The sequence below is a fragment of the Euprymna scolopes genome, chromosome 7, assembly GCF_053919585.1.
Source record: "Euprymna scolopes isolate OS-2025 chromosome 7, ASM5391958v1, whole genome shotgun sequence".
Taxonomy (NCBI): Eukaryota; Metazoa; Mollusca; class Cephalopoda; order Sepiida; family Sepiolidae; genus Euprymna; species Euprymna scolopes.
In genome coordinates this window covers 2,770,001-2,784,658 of record NC_136488.1, presented here as the reverse complement: position 1 = coordinate 2,784,658, position 14,658 = coordinate 2,770,001, and positions in this window count along the sequence as shown.

The following is a 14,658-nucleotide window of genomic DNA, read 5'->3' as shown; positions in this document are numbered from 1 at the left end:
AACAATATCAATGAGTTTCTCATATTTCGGTGACGTCATTTCTTCTGTCATTGTTCTGAAAATGTTGGCACCGTATCCAATGCTAAACTGAACACGATTCAGTTGAAAAATATTCTTAAAGATTCATTTGCAGAGGAGAATAAATTATAAGAATTATAAAAAAAAATGTTCAGAAATTTCTTGCCAAAATAATGTCTTCTCGAATTGGTATGGGTTAAAACGAACAAACCAACAACAGTCTTTTTTTTAACATGTTTATTTTTTATAAACATGTTGGTATTTTTGATGAAATATGTATAATTACTTTGACTTGTAAGGATGTTATCAAATAGTAAAAATGTAAAAAACAATTCACTGGTGTAGTCATTTTAAAAATATTTAACTACTAGCAGAAGTACCCGTCGTTGACTGGATTCAAAAACAGCCTACAAAAATGGACTCTGATTTATTAAAGTACTAGCGAGGGGTACCCGGCGTTTCCCGAGTGTTTGGAGGTGTGGGGGGAGGGGTGAAAAAAAGTAAGTGTGAGGATCGAACCCGAACCGTTGAGGCAAAGTTGTAAATTAAAGTGTGAAAAAAAAAAAAACGTGCGATGTTAACCATTGCCCCACCGCGAGATGCTAACGGAAACAAGTTTGAATTTATTTAATTACTTGGATTTAGCAGGTGCACGTTTTAATGAGTTAATGAGGTCAACTACGAGATGGTATTCATTTACTGCTGAACGCTTTTTCCCACCCCCAGGTTTTATAGGAAAAAGACTAACCCACATGCGGCGAGCGACAAATATTGAATATTTATCTTCCCGAAATCGAGCAAATTAAATAGACAGGCGAGCTTCGTTGTTAACTGTGAGATATTACCATTTATATGTGATATAAAAAGTTTTTAAAAAGTTGTGAACCGACCGACCGCTTCTCTGAAAGAAGCCTTTTGCAGACATACGGAAAAAGCGAACTCACATACATACATACATACATACATACATACATTTTCGCTTTTATATATATAGATGATAGGTTATGAAAAGGAAGGGTTGTAAAGAGATAGCTTCGAATTTGGGGGTATCAAAACCAAAGCAAAATATGATGAAAGTAAAAATAGATAAACCCCATAATTTATTATACCATACCTGTTCACACTGAAACACTTATCACAATATTCTGTGGATCCATATTAAAAAACCTTGTAAACTTTGCGACATATTTCCATTCTATGGAGGTCAGGTGCGAACGAACACCCCATAATTTTATTATACTATATTTCTTCAAGCTGAAACATAATTATCAAAATATACTTATGCAGATAGATATGAAAAGTCTTTATTAAAATTTGTGCCTATTTCCATTCTATGGAGGTCAGGCGTGAACGCAGACCCCACAATTTTATTATACCATTCCTATTTAAGTTAAAACATACTTATCAAAGTATTATTATCTACATCTATATCAAAAACACTTGTAAACGTTTTTTTTTTTTTTTTATATAATTTTTTTATTTCCATACTTTGTGGACCAGACCCCACAATTTTAATGAATCATCATTATGCCAGATCAAACACACCCATTCCCGTGTCTCGATACATCTATCATTATATGTGATCAGTTTTCTATAATAGTTAACCATATAGGAGCCTATTCGTGACCAGACACACACACAGACGTTCAGCTTTATATATAGATATATTTTAAAGTGTTTACAAACAATGGGCAGCATCAATTGTTCAAATTAAAATATTTTTTAAACAAATTCGGAACATTTATTAAACCAGCAAGCCGTAATTATTATATTTTAATTCATGTAGATTTCTTATTTAGCATTATAGAGTCAATTCTCTATTTTCTATAAATCTCACCTGTCTATTTAAATGTATGCATGTTTGTATGTCTGCCTTAATCTTTCGACAGAGGCGACGAAGTTTCACGCACCTCCAAACACCCGGGCAACGCCAAGCACCCAGACTAGTTACACAATATATAGTAATGATTTCAAAAGTTATTTTTAATCCACTAGAATTAAAACCAGAACGTTTAGCGGCCCAACCTTAGCTGTTACCTATCAGTGCATCGTCGTTATCGTTTGAGCTACTGAAAAATGGATACGAAATGTAAAAAAATAACCGATTTTGAGCTATGAATGCTTAATTTGTAAAAGTAAGAGCAGAAGAAATGTTTTATTTGACTTATCCCGTCAAGGTCAACTATTTTGTTTTCAATTTTGACTCCTTAGCAACAATTTTTGCCGACTTAAAATCAAATCGAATGTGTGCTACAGATCTGAATACCGTATATATCAAATTTCAACTCTGCAGACCGAATATTCAGAGATGAGTTTAGTAGAGACTTTTCACACACACACACCGATAAGGTCACTTTATATAGATAGATAGATATAAAAATATTTGTGTGCGAGAACGTTTTCATTTAGAATTCTACGCCATTATGCGGAATGTAAAAACTATGCATAAAGAGAATTCAGCGTGATAGTGAAATGAAATCATCTAATAAGAAACCATATAAATGAATAAGTAATTAATGAACGTTCGTTTTTAAAAGTAATATGCAAATTAGTTTATTTTCATGACTGAGTATAATAAAAAGTTCGTTTTAATAGATTTTAAATTGAAAAAGTAGGCTTTTAATCTCAGTGGAAGATCAACAAAAACTCAACTCAAATTAACGTATTAACTTGTCAATAAATGAGAAGAATTAATATTCCTAACTACTTTACAAACTCAACGTTTGAGGGAGATAAGAGAACTTTAATGGAAGGTTCGAATATCTATGTATCTCATATAGAGATTAAGTGTTAACCTAGGAAAGGCCCCTTGATTTTTTTTTTAGTTTGATTTAGTTCTATGCAAAAGAAGTAGAATCTATTTGTAAGAATTGAGCAACTTCCGATTGTTGTGATCAATTAATACTCCTTCAATTTCAGTTTCTTTAGTGTATATTTCGATGTAATATGAATATAACTTCCTATTTTGAAGTTCAAATGTTAAATTTTACAGAACTTCACTCCACTCACTTTGTATAAAACTAAACTAAATATAGTCCATAATCATTCACCCTAACGCATAGCTGCTGTATTCTTAAATTCTTAATGTGAGAAATAAGAATAACAAAACTTAGTAAATACAAGACAATAATTAAAACGTCTCTTTATGGTCTGGGAATGAATCTGCTATTTAACCATTCTGGCTTTAATAACGCGCATTTTGTAAACTTTTCTGCTGAAACATCCACTGAACTAAAAGAGATTCGATGCAACAAAAAACAAACTTTAATAAGTGGATACGATGGATACGTTTCGTTTTATTCTTCCATTTTTTTTTTTTATACTAAAACGAAATTATGATTTATTATCTACATATGTTTTACTATATTTTCTTGTACACTTTTTCCACTCCCCCTCATTCATACATGCATAGGTGTTATATATATAATATGGGTTCGCCTGTGCCACTCTTAATAACCTGAAGAGTGATCAGCTGTGATGCCAGTATTTTTTTTCATCCTCATGGAAGCTGAACTGCCTTGAAAGGCAAACATTTACAGTCACCCCCCACCTCCCACGGCCAAAAGAAAAACTCCAGGATTTCTCATTCTTTTCAAATGTTGACAGGTCGACCAGCTGTCCTTCAAGTGTAGTTCCATCATCTTGGGAGAGTATATACCCCACCCCATTTTTTATTTTGTCATTTCAAAAGTATGTTGATGATGGCAAATTGTTAATCAGGATTGTGTGTGTGTGCATATATATATATATATATATATATATATATATATATATATATATATATATATATATATATATGTATATATAAATTATTTGCTGGCACGTGTTTGGTTATTTTACGACTAATAAGTGTGGTTGAACCTAGTCAAATTCGAAACTGGCACCCATAGAACGGGACCGACGCTCTGCCACTGAGCCAATCTCAGTTCGGACAAAGAATTTATTTTACTTTTATTTTACTTTTTCTTTACCTTTTTTTTATTACTCATTTTCATTCCAAACAATTTTCCCTCATGTCTAACAGGAATATGGGGAGCTGAACAGCAAGATGTCTGTTCACATTACATTTAAACTTCTGCAGGTTAGTACAGTCAGGGAAGCCTACAAAAGGGAGAGAATTTCAAAGTTTTGCAGTCCGATGGAAGAAACTGATAGAGTAGAAAGCTTTTTGATATGCACAGACCTCGAAAGTGAAGGGGTGGGTTTTTGCAGCTTGTCGTGTCAGTTTTGAGTATGTACATCTTGGAAATATGAGTGCTAGGAATTCATCAGAGCATTTTTCATTTTCATTTTCGGTAATTTGAACAAATTCAACTTTTTATAGAGAAAAGCATTTTACCAAAATGCTAGTTAGGAATATGATCATTTTATTTGTGATACTTTGAACGAATTCATATATACTCATTTATTACTAGGTAATCTGTAGCTATATATATATATATATATATATATATATATATATATATATATATATATATATATATATATATATATTCTCTGGGTAGGTTTATCCATTAAAGGCGTTGGGTAAAATTTGAAAATCAAATAAGAGACGTGTTACATTTAACACTTTAAAGCCAAATAACAACGCGAATTTATTTTTTAAACTTTATAAAATAAACGAATGTTTATTTTATAAAGAGAAATATATATTTCTGAGATCAACACTCCTTTTTCAATCTCTCTCTCTCTCTCTCTCTCTCTCTCTATATATATATATATATATATATATATATATATATATATATATAAACTACTTCATTTACTCACATAAATTTAATATACGAAAGTATAGATTTCTGCGTAAACTGTAAGTATTTACTTCAAAAGTGCTCAATACGTAGGTAGAGCTAGTTAGTAATTTATAAAATATATATGGCGATTAAGCTACACTGAATATTCTGCGTTTCATCCACTATAGGATTCGTCAGGCTTATGCGCGAATTCTGTGGTTGTTTCTTGTTTTTATATATGTTGAGGATTTTTAGTTAGCCAATCAGCTTTCTAGTATCCACCGCGCCCCTTCCAATCAGCCAATGGGCATGCATTTTATCGAACAAAGGATCTGTTTTAGAACTAGGTTAGAAAGCTGATTGGCTAACTAAAAATTCTCAACATATATAAAAACAAGAAACAACCACAGAATTCGCGCATAAGCCTGACGAATCCTATAGTGAATGAAACGCAGAATATTCAGTGTAGCTTAATCGCCATATATATTTTATATATATATATATATATATATATATATATATATATATATAATCTCTTATTCTTCGTCATGATGTTGAATAGAAGAATTTTAAGTCCACTTGATGTTAGCTGTGTTTTTTTTGTTTTTGTTTTTGTTTTTTTTTTGTAGCCGGAGTGGACTTAAAATTCTTTTATTCAACATCATGACAAAGAATAAGAGGAATATATATATATATATATATATATATATATATATATATATATATATATATATATATATATATATATATATATACGGATTGAAAAAGGAGTGTATATCTCCGAAATATATGTCTCTTTAAAAATAAACATTCGTTTATTTTATAAAGTAAAAAAAAAATCGCGTTGTTATTTGGCTTTAAAGTGTTAAATGTAACACGTCTTTTATTTGATTTTCAAATTTTACTCAACGCCTTTAATGGATAAACCTACCCAGACATTAAATCATGCGCGACCACGCGTAATTATCCGGCTACAAAAAAAAAGCACAGCTAACATCAAGTGGACTTAAAATTCTTCTATTCAACATCATGACGAAGAATAAGAGAAATAAATATATATATATATATATATATATATATATATATATATATACACACAGATTGAAAAAGGAGTGTATATCTCCGAAATATATCTCTCTTTAAAAATAAACATTCGTTTATTTTATAAAGTAAAAAAAAAGTCGCGTTGTTATGCTGATGACACTACACTCTATGGCAGACACGACAGGAAGACGAATGAACACATTTCTAAAGAAATGGCAGAAACACTAGAGGAAGACCTCCAATCTGTAGTGGAATGGGGACAAAAGTGGTTGGTCGCGTTCAATGCTGCCAAGACTAAACTAGTTTCATTCAATAATTACAAGAAACCCTCTCTACCACCAATAGCAATGGCCAACGACCCTTTATCTGAGAGTCCATCTTTCAAACTCCTTGGCCTAACGTTCACAGGAAACATGAGTTGGAACAATTACATTGAAGGCATTGCCAGGGCCGCTGCAAGAAAGGTAGGCTCTCTCTACCGTGCTAGAAAACTACTAACACCCGAAAGTATCCTGTACCTCTATAAGGCCACCATTCGCCCATGTATGGAGTATTGCTGCCACATCTGGGCTGGTGCATCTGCTACTAGTCTCTCGCTCCTTGACAAGGTTCAAAAGAGAGTCGCAAATCTGATAGGCCCTGAACTGGCATCTAAGCTTCAGCCTCTGTCCCATCGACGAAATGTTGCATCCCTCTGCCTGTTCTACAAGTATTTTAGTGGTGAATGCTCTGATGAACTGCAATCACTTGTGCCCCCACGACGCGAGCACCCTCGACAAACCCGACAGGCTACTAGATCCCACCCCCACACTGTAGAGGTCCCTAGATGTAAAAGATCTTTTTACTCCAATAGTTTCTTCCCCAGAACCGCAAGACTCTGGAATTCCATTCCAGGTCCCTGCTTCCCCAACAGTACTGACGTGCAGAAGTTCAAGTGTAACGTGAACCGACACCTTGCTGCCCAAATCCCTACATAGTACCCCAGTAGTTGTTGCCCCTGATAGTAGCCCCCTACACCAAAGTGGCAATTTGCCTTGTTTGGGGTGAAAATGTAATAAAAAAAAAAAAAAAAAAATTTGGCTTTAAAGTGTTAAATGTAACACGTCTATTCGATTTTCATATATATATATATATATATATATATATATATTCCTTAGTTTGTATGAAAAATATGTTCCTTCATGTTGCTAAATCATTGGTAAACTCTGTGGATCTTGTTTGTTTGTTCCCACTCACCATGAATGACGTCATCAATTAAAATAGAGATGGATAACTGGTCGTCTGTTAATTGTTATTTTTTAACTTTTGAATAATGGTTAGTGTTCACTAGTGCTCTGGAACACCAAGGTCTCAATCTCTGTCGAGTCATACCAAAGACTAAAAAAATGGTATGTGATGCCTTCTTGTTTAACCCTCAGGATTATAAAGTCAGGGTTAAGAGTAAATTGATTAATCTTAAAAAAAAGAGTGGCACTCTCCCCCACCCTAGTGTAGTAGTTAATAAAAAGGAAGTCTTGGATCACCGTCCACTATGGTCGACCTCTTTTCTATTTTTAAAAATGGGAAACTTTGAAGCAATCGTGCTTGGGATCACATACAGCGATGTTACACCGTTCCAGTCTGTAATAATAAAGTAGAAAGACACGTTTTTCTCTTGAATAAATAAAACTTCTAAAGCTTAAGTTAAATGCATATGAGTAAACCTAAAAAGATCACCATGTCTTCCTGTAATCTAATAATTCTTAAATCGGTGCTGCTTTGATCTTGGTGGGAGAAGTTCAGATAAGGGAAATTTTCTTTTTCTTTTTATGTTATTTTAGACCCAAGTGGAAATTAAAGGTGAATCTCAATTTCTTTTCTTTTTCATAATTATATTTATTCATTTATAATAATCACCACGAATAAAATGAATGCGTGTTTGTCTGCACAAAATAATTTATAAAAACATGACATTGATTGGAACTATGATTAGAATTCTACATAAAATCAATTTTTTAGTTAAGTTTGGTCTCATTAGATCCAGAGTACTCTAACTTTCATATGAATTTATATCATTAAATATTTCCCTCTAAAAGAAAACATACATTTTCTAATCTATTATTGTCTGAAGCCGAAACTATACTATTACTTCTATTGTACCATATTTAAATGCTCACTTTAGTTTGCTATACTATCTCATATTATTTTTCAGTGCTCTAGCATAAACATCTTTGAAATTCAGCATAATATCTCTTAATCATTTTTCCGATGGAGCACAATCCAAATAACGCATACACTATTGTGTTGCTTGAACAGTATCTTTCTCATCAGAAAGTAATGCTTCATGAACACATAAAATTCAAATTTTTCCATTGATTTGAACTTCTGCAACAATAGTTTTACTTAACTATAATTTGGAAACTTATAATCTGATCGGGCACACATTTCAAAATAGTCATTATCAGAGATAATTCTCACCAAGTGACATAGTGTTAAAGCAATTGCCTATAAAAAGATTAAAATATGCTTGGATTCATATGGTAGTACTTATAACTACCTGATGTTGCCCGGAATCTAGTGATATGGTGCTACAAGATTAGACTGTCTGAAGATATTGGTTTCCTAACATAAATGCACCAAACATTGATGTTATTGTTTGTTTGTTTTTTCTTTTCCTTTGCAAAACGCAACCATATTCTACAAAGCCAAAAAAAAAACAATTTTTTCTCCAACAAAATTAAACACTATGAATATTTGAAGACTTCAACAAATTGAAGCATAAAACCTTGTCAAAATAATTGAACTCGAAAAGGGTTGATATGTCGTCAAACAACAAAACAACCAAACTAAACACTATCAATAAATATTTAAATATATAAACATCTTGAAGCATACAATCTTTTATAAAATTACTGTATTCGGCATTAAACAATCCCAAAAAGAGTTGATATGCCGTAAAATAAAACAACTGGGATTTTAGTTTGTAATTTTTTTTTAACTTATACAGAAAAAGGAAAATAAAATTGTAGTTCTGAGAAAGGCACTTCTTTTTATATTCTTTGTTATTCCCTCTGCTAATTTTTCATATTTCGCTCATTATAAAAAAAAATGTTTCAGGATACGAGCTGATCAGCATGCATCTTTAAATAGACTTTAACAAAGTGTGTAATTTTGTTGCCAATAACATAGTATGACAATAATAAATGAAAATTTGCTAGTCTGAATCAAAGATTGTTATGTCAGTTAAAATTCGATTATAAAATCTAACAAGATGACAGACTATAGGGGACAAACAGAAGGACAAAAACAATTTATTTTGTTTTGTATTAGTTTATGCCTATTCCTTATGCAGTATTGATACAGTAGCTGAATATGTCAACGTCCAAATTTACGTAGCTTTTATAGCGAGTATGGATAAAATATTTGTTGACTTTTGTGGAAAAAAGGCTAAGTATTTCTATGAGAAAGTAACTGCGTTGAAAATAAATATAACTACACACACGTATGGATATTGTTTTTGTTGGCAATAAACCTTCAAAATTATTTAAAGCCAAACTAACTAGTTTTGAATTCGTGCCGAATAACTTTATAAGTTTTATGCGAATTTTCACAAAAAGGTGAGTTAGTATGATTTTTTTTTTTTTTTACAAGATGGTCACCACTTATCAAGGCCCGGAAGCCACTCAGGGATAAGGGTTATTGTAAGTACACTACGTTAGTGTGGATATTTAGAGTGTCTACTTAAACTTAAGGGGGCGGTTCATCAGGAATTTGTTTACGTTGGACTTGAAGACATCCAAGTTGTAGTTAGGAGGGAAGCAGGCAGACAGAACAGAGTTCCACAGGCGTGCAGTTCTAAGAAAGAAGCTTTGTTCATTGAATCTACGTTTTGATTAAGGCATAGATAAAGAGTGGGGAAAGTTTTTGACAGTGGATTCAGCTAGATGGGTGTTTTTCGTAAAAGATTGGCGAGGGGGGACCAGAGATTGGAGTTCAGACGAGCACCTGCCATGGAAATAATGATAAAACAAAGATAGGCGTGCAGCGTCTCTTCTGTGGGAGAGAGGTTGCAAGGAAGAGAAAAGGGCATACCCCACTAAGCCACGAAGTCTATTTTGTACTCTGTCAAGGCAGGATTGGCTGTTTTTAGCAGCTCCTGCCCAGATATGGCAGCAGTATTCCATCCTTGGACGTACTTGGCTTTTATATAAATAGAGAATTGCATCAGTAGTGAGATATCTTCTGGAGCGGTAGAAGGATCCCACCATCTTTCCAGCGACCTTGGCAACAGACTTGATGTACATGTTCCATTTCAGATCAGGAGTGAAGGTCAAGCCCAGAAGCTTGTCAAAACATGGGGCTTCTCCTAGACGATAACCATCCATTTCAATTTATGCCACATGGGGATCAGAGCGTTGATGATGCAAAAATAGAAGTTTGGTTTTAGATGCATTAAAGGTAACACGCCACGTCTTCCCCCCTGAACCACTTGTTCGAGATCAGAGGAGAGAGAATCAGAGAGAGCTTTGTCATTTACAGCCTTTGGTGTGTTGCCATAGATGGTCGTGTCATCAGCATAGATGTCAACGAATGATTTAAGTATGTGTTTAGGGAGATCATTGATGTAGATCAGGAAGAGAGTTGGGCCCAGGATGGACCCTTGAGGGACTCCAGCATTAATACTGCAGGCCTCTATTTTTTGTCCATCAACCACTACTCTTATGAGCCTATCAGAGAGAAATTATTTAATGATAGAGAAAACATTTCCAGTTATACCGTAGCTGGAGATCTTGTGAAGTAGGCCTTTATGCCATACCTTATCGAATGTCTTTGATATGTCAAGAGCAATTGCCCTGGAAAGGAACCTTTGTCAAGAGATTCACTAATCCTATGAGAAATAACCGTTAGCACATCTGCGTTTGTTTGTTTTTTTTGTGTGTTTTTAATTATACTTTGATTCTGATTTTACTACCTAATGACCGGAAAGATGGTATTCTAGGAAGAAAAATCCAGAGTATTGTTCTTTATTTTTACGAATATATGAGAGAGCCATCGTTTATGTTAAAATTCCTGAATGAATCTTCGTTGGAGATGATTTAAAAATCTAATAAATAAGAGGGCGTTGCAGCAAAACCACAATTCTCATGCATGGAGTGTTGTTTCCACATCTGGGCTGGTGGATCTACCACTAGTCTTTCATTCTTAAACAGGCCCCAAAAGAGTCTCTAATCTAATAGATCCCGCACTATCAGCTAAGCTCCAATTTCTGTCCCATCCCCACAATGTTGTATCCCTGTGTTTGTTTTACAAGTACTTTAAAAGAGTGTACTTTGATGAACTTGTAGCACTTGTGCCTCTTCGACGTACATACGAACGAATAACCTGACAAGCAGGAAAATCACACTCCTTCACTGTTGAAGTCCCTAGATGTCGGAAAGCCTTCTGCTTTAATAGTTCCTTCCATGGGACTGCTAGATTTTGGAATTGCCTCCTTGTTTCCTGCTTTACTGCAGAAGTTTAAATATAATTTGGACAGATATCTCACTGCTCAACTCCCCACAGATATGTTAGCTATGATCTTAAATAGAAGCTTCTTAAGACCAAGTGGCAATATACTTCGTTTGGAGTCAAAAGGAGTAAAAAAAAGTGCCGATATGAGTTGTCATCATAATCAAGAAGGACAAAGGCTACTCCTCCTCTGCATGCTCATCACAAAGTAGCGGCAACTTTGCAGAAAAAACTTCCCAGCCACTGATTGCCATGGCCAATGATACACTGCCTGAAAGTACTTCCTTCAAGCTCCTAGGATTAACATTCACAGACAACATGAATTGGAATAAATACATTTAGACAATTGCTAAGGTTGGCTCTCTCTACCGTGCTAAAAGGCTACTCACACCTAAGAGTATCCTGTATCTCTACAAGGCAACGAGTCGTCCATACATGGAGTATTGTCACATCTAGGCTGGTGCATCTGCCACAAGTCTCTTACTCCTAGACAGGGTTAAAAAAAGAGTCATCAACCTAATAAGTCCTGAACTATCAACTAAATTCCAACCTCTGTCCCATCGCTGAAACATGGCATCCTTGTGCCTGTTTTATAAGTATTTCAATAGCAAGTGCTCTGACGAACTCCGAGAACTAGTTTCCCTCGACGATAATATCCTCGACAAACTGAACAGATAGCAAAATCCCACCCCTACACTGTAGACATCCTTAGATGCCATAAAGCCTTCTACTCAAATAACTTTTCTCCTCATACTTCTGCACTTTGGAATTCCCTCCCGATAGAATCATAAGGATGACTAAGATGTTCAAGTTCTTTTCTGATGTAAAAGAATCCAAACAAGCTGAACAACGGGTAGATTTGCGTTGATAAGAATTTCGTCTTTCCAGAATTAAGTGTATCCTGTGCCTTTGTTAGTAATTTAATCTTCAGCACTAAAACTAATCTCACAAAAAGCAGCAACATTCACATTGTAGCCAGTTCACTAGCAATATGCAACCGTGTTCATTTCAGTTCAAACTTCTCCCGGACCCGCACGCCGTCTGGCACCGTCAAAAAGGAACAAACAAAAATAAATAAATCTGAGTCAGTATTTTTCTCTTTTTTTAGCAAAAGCATTTATTATCGTTTTTCTTTCTCCCTGTTTTGACACCAATTTAAAACTTTCTTGTTACTGCTCTACTACACGCCGACCGTAAACAGCCATTTCTTATACATCCATTCTTTTTTTCGAATGCACTCTTTCTTCTCTCTTCATTTTACATGTCTGTCTCCTTCGGCATAGAGTTTTCCCCCCGACTACATGGTGTCCTTTTTTTATCACCTTTTTCTTCAGACGCAAACCCGAGCACACTTGTCAAATTGCAGAAGAGTTCAAACGCTAACCCTGCAAATGCAATCGTTTGCCAGCCATTCTTTGGCTGCTGATATTTTCATACACGCTCTTATGCGCTATGTTACGATAGTTGTTCTCCGTTTTGGATTAACAAACCATTCTGGATCAAAAAGTGTCTTTATGTCCCATGTAGCAATATCCAATTTAGTTTTCTTTTTAGCATAAATCTCATTTCTTTTTCTTTTGTTCTGACAGGAAAAACAGATCATTTTTAGGTCACTTTTATCCAAACATCCCCTTTAATGTCCTTATTAGAAATCTTCAAATAATAATTCCAAATTATGAAAGAATATCTTACATGAGAATAAACAAATGAATAAAATAAACCATTTCTGATTTTTTTTTCCATGATTTTTCATATTTGGACTCTTTGAACATCAGTTGCAAAGTTATATTCTTCTGAATGTTGAAGGTTCAATCCTCAGTGTGCGTGAAATTAATAATACAATAGTGAATTACTTAACACTTCTGTCCAGTCATGGCTAACGAAACGAGAACATGCTATCCCTTGTGGATTAGATAAAAGGTTCTGTTTAAAATTCATTGCAGATTATCAAGTTTACAGGAAAGATTTGCAGAATTCAACGAGGTACACCTGAACAAGGTCAGAGGTTACAGCAACCAAAACGTTGTGGGAATAAAACAGTAATCCGAAGAATTCAAATAATAAAATCAACAAGTTCACTTCTCTAATCATGTAATGTTTAAGAAAGAAATGACAGCAAAATCTATTCCGATGTACATATGAACTTTTTAACTATGAATTTTTTATCTTTTTTCTTTGCACGTTCTTTTGTGATTCGCTTCATTTTCAATTGACAAATGCACCTGGAATATGACAAACAAGAATTTGCAATTATTTTCTTTTGTGTGTGTTTTTATTCTATTTCCTCATTTTGATTGACTTTAAAATATTTTTTTAGCAAAAACAGATTTATTTCTCTTCACGAAATAATTTTAAAAAATAATTTAAAAAAATAATTAAAAAAAATAATTTTAAAAAATAATTCTGAAATTCAAAACTAATAAAAAAAAAAGCACAAAAAAAACATGAAAAACAAATATTACTGAAGTTTTTAAATGAACATTGATTATTCGTATAATTTGAATTCTTCGGATTTTCTCATCTTCATTGTTATTTTCATAACGTTTCGGTCTATGTAACCTCCGACCTTCAAGTGTATCTTGTCAAACTTTGATTTTACACTATATATATATATATATATATATATATATATATATATATATATATATAGCAATAAGTAATGATTAGGGCTATGACAACAGCATATTCTTTTCCTTGTTTTGATTTTCAGGTATATATCTATTGATACCTTATGTTTTTATGTAGAGTGATGTGATTGTCGGTTGATTGTGTCGAATATATACTTGACCTTCACTCCTGATCTGAAATGGAACACGTACATCAAGTCTGTTGCCAAGGTCGCTGGAAAGATGGTGGGATCCTTCTACCGCTCCAGAAGATATCTCACTACTGATGCAATTCTCTATTCTATATAAAAGCCAAGTACGTCCAAAGATGGAATACTGTTGCCATATCTGGACAGGAGCTGCTAAAAACAGCCTATCCTGCCTTGAAAGAGTACAAAATAGACTTCGTGGCTTAGTGGGTTATGCCCTTTTCTCTACCCTGCAACCTCTCTCCCACAGAAGAGACATTGCGAGCCTATCCTTGTTTTATCGTTATTTCCATGGAAGGTGCTCGTCTGAACTCCAATCTCTGGTCCTCCCTCGCCAATCTTTCACGAAAAACACCCGTCTAGCTGAATCCACGTTGAAAAATTTCCCCCACTCTATATCTGTGCCTAAATCAAAACGCGGATTCCATGAACAAAGCTTCTTTCTTAGAACTGCACGCCTGTGGAACTCTGTTCCGTCTGCCTGCTTCCCACCGGACTACAACTTGGATGTGTTCAAGTCCAACGTTAAAAAATTCCTAATGAACCGCCCCCTTAAGTAAA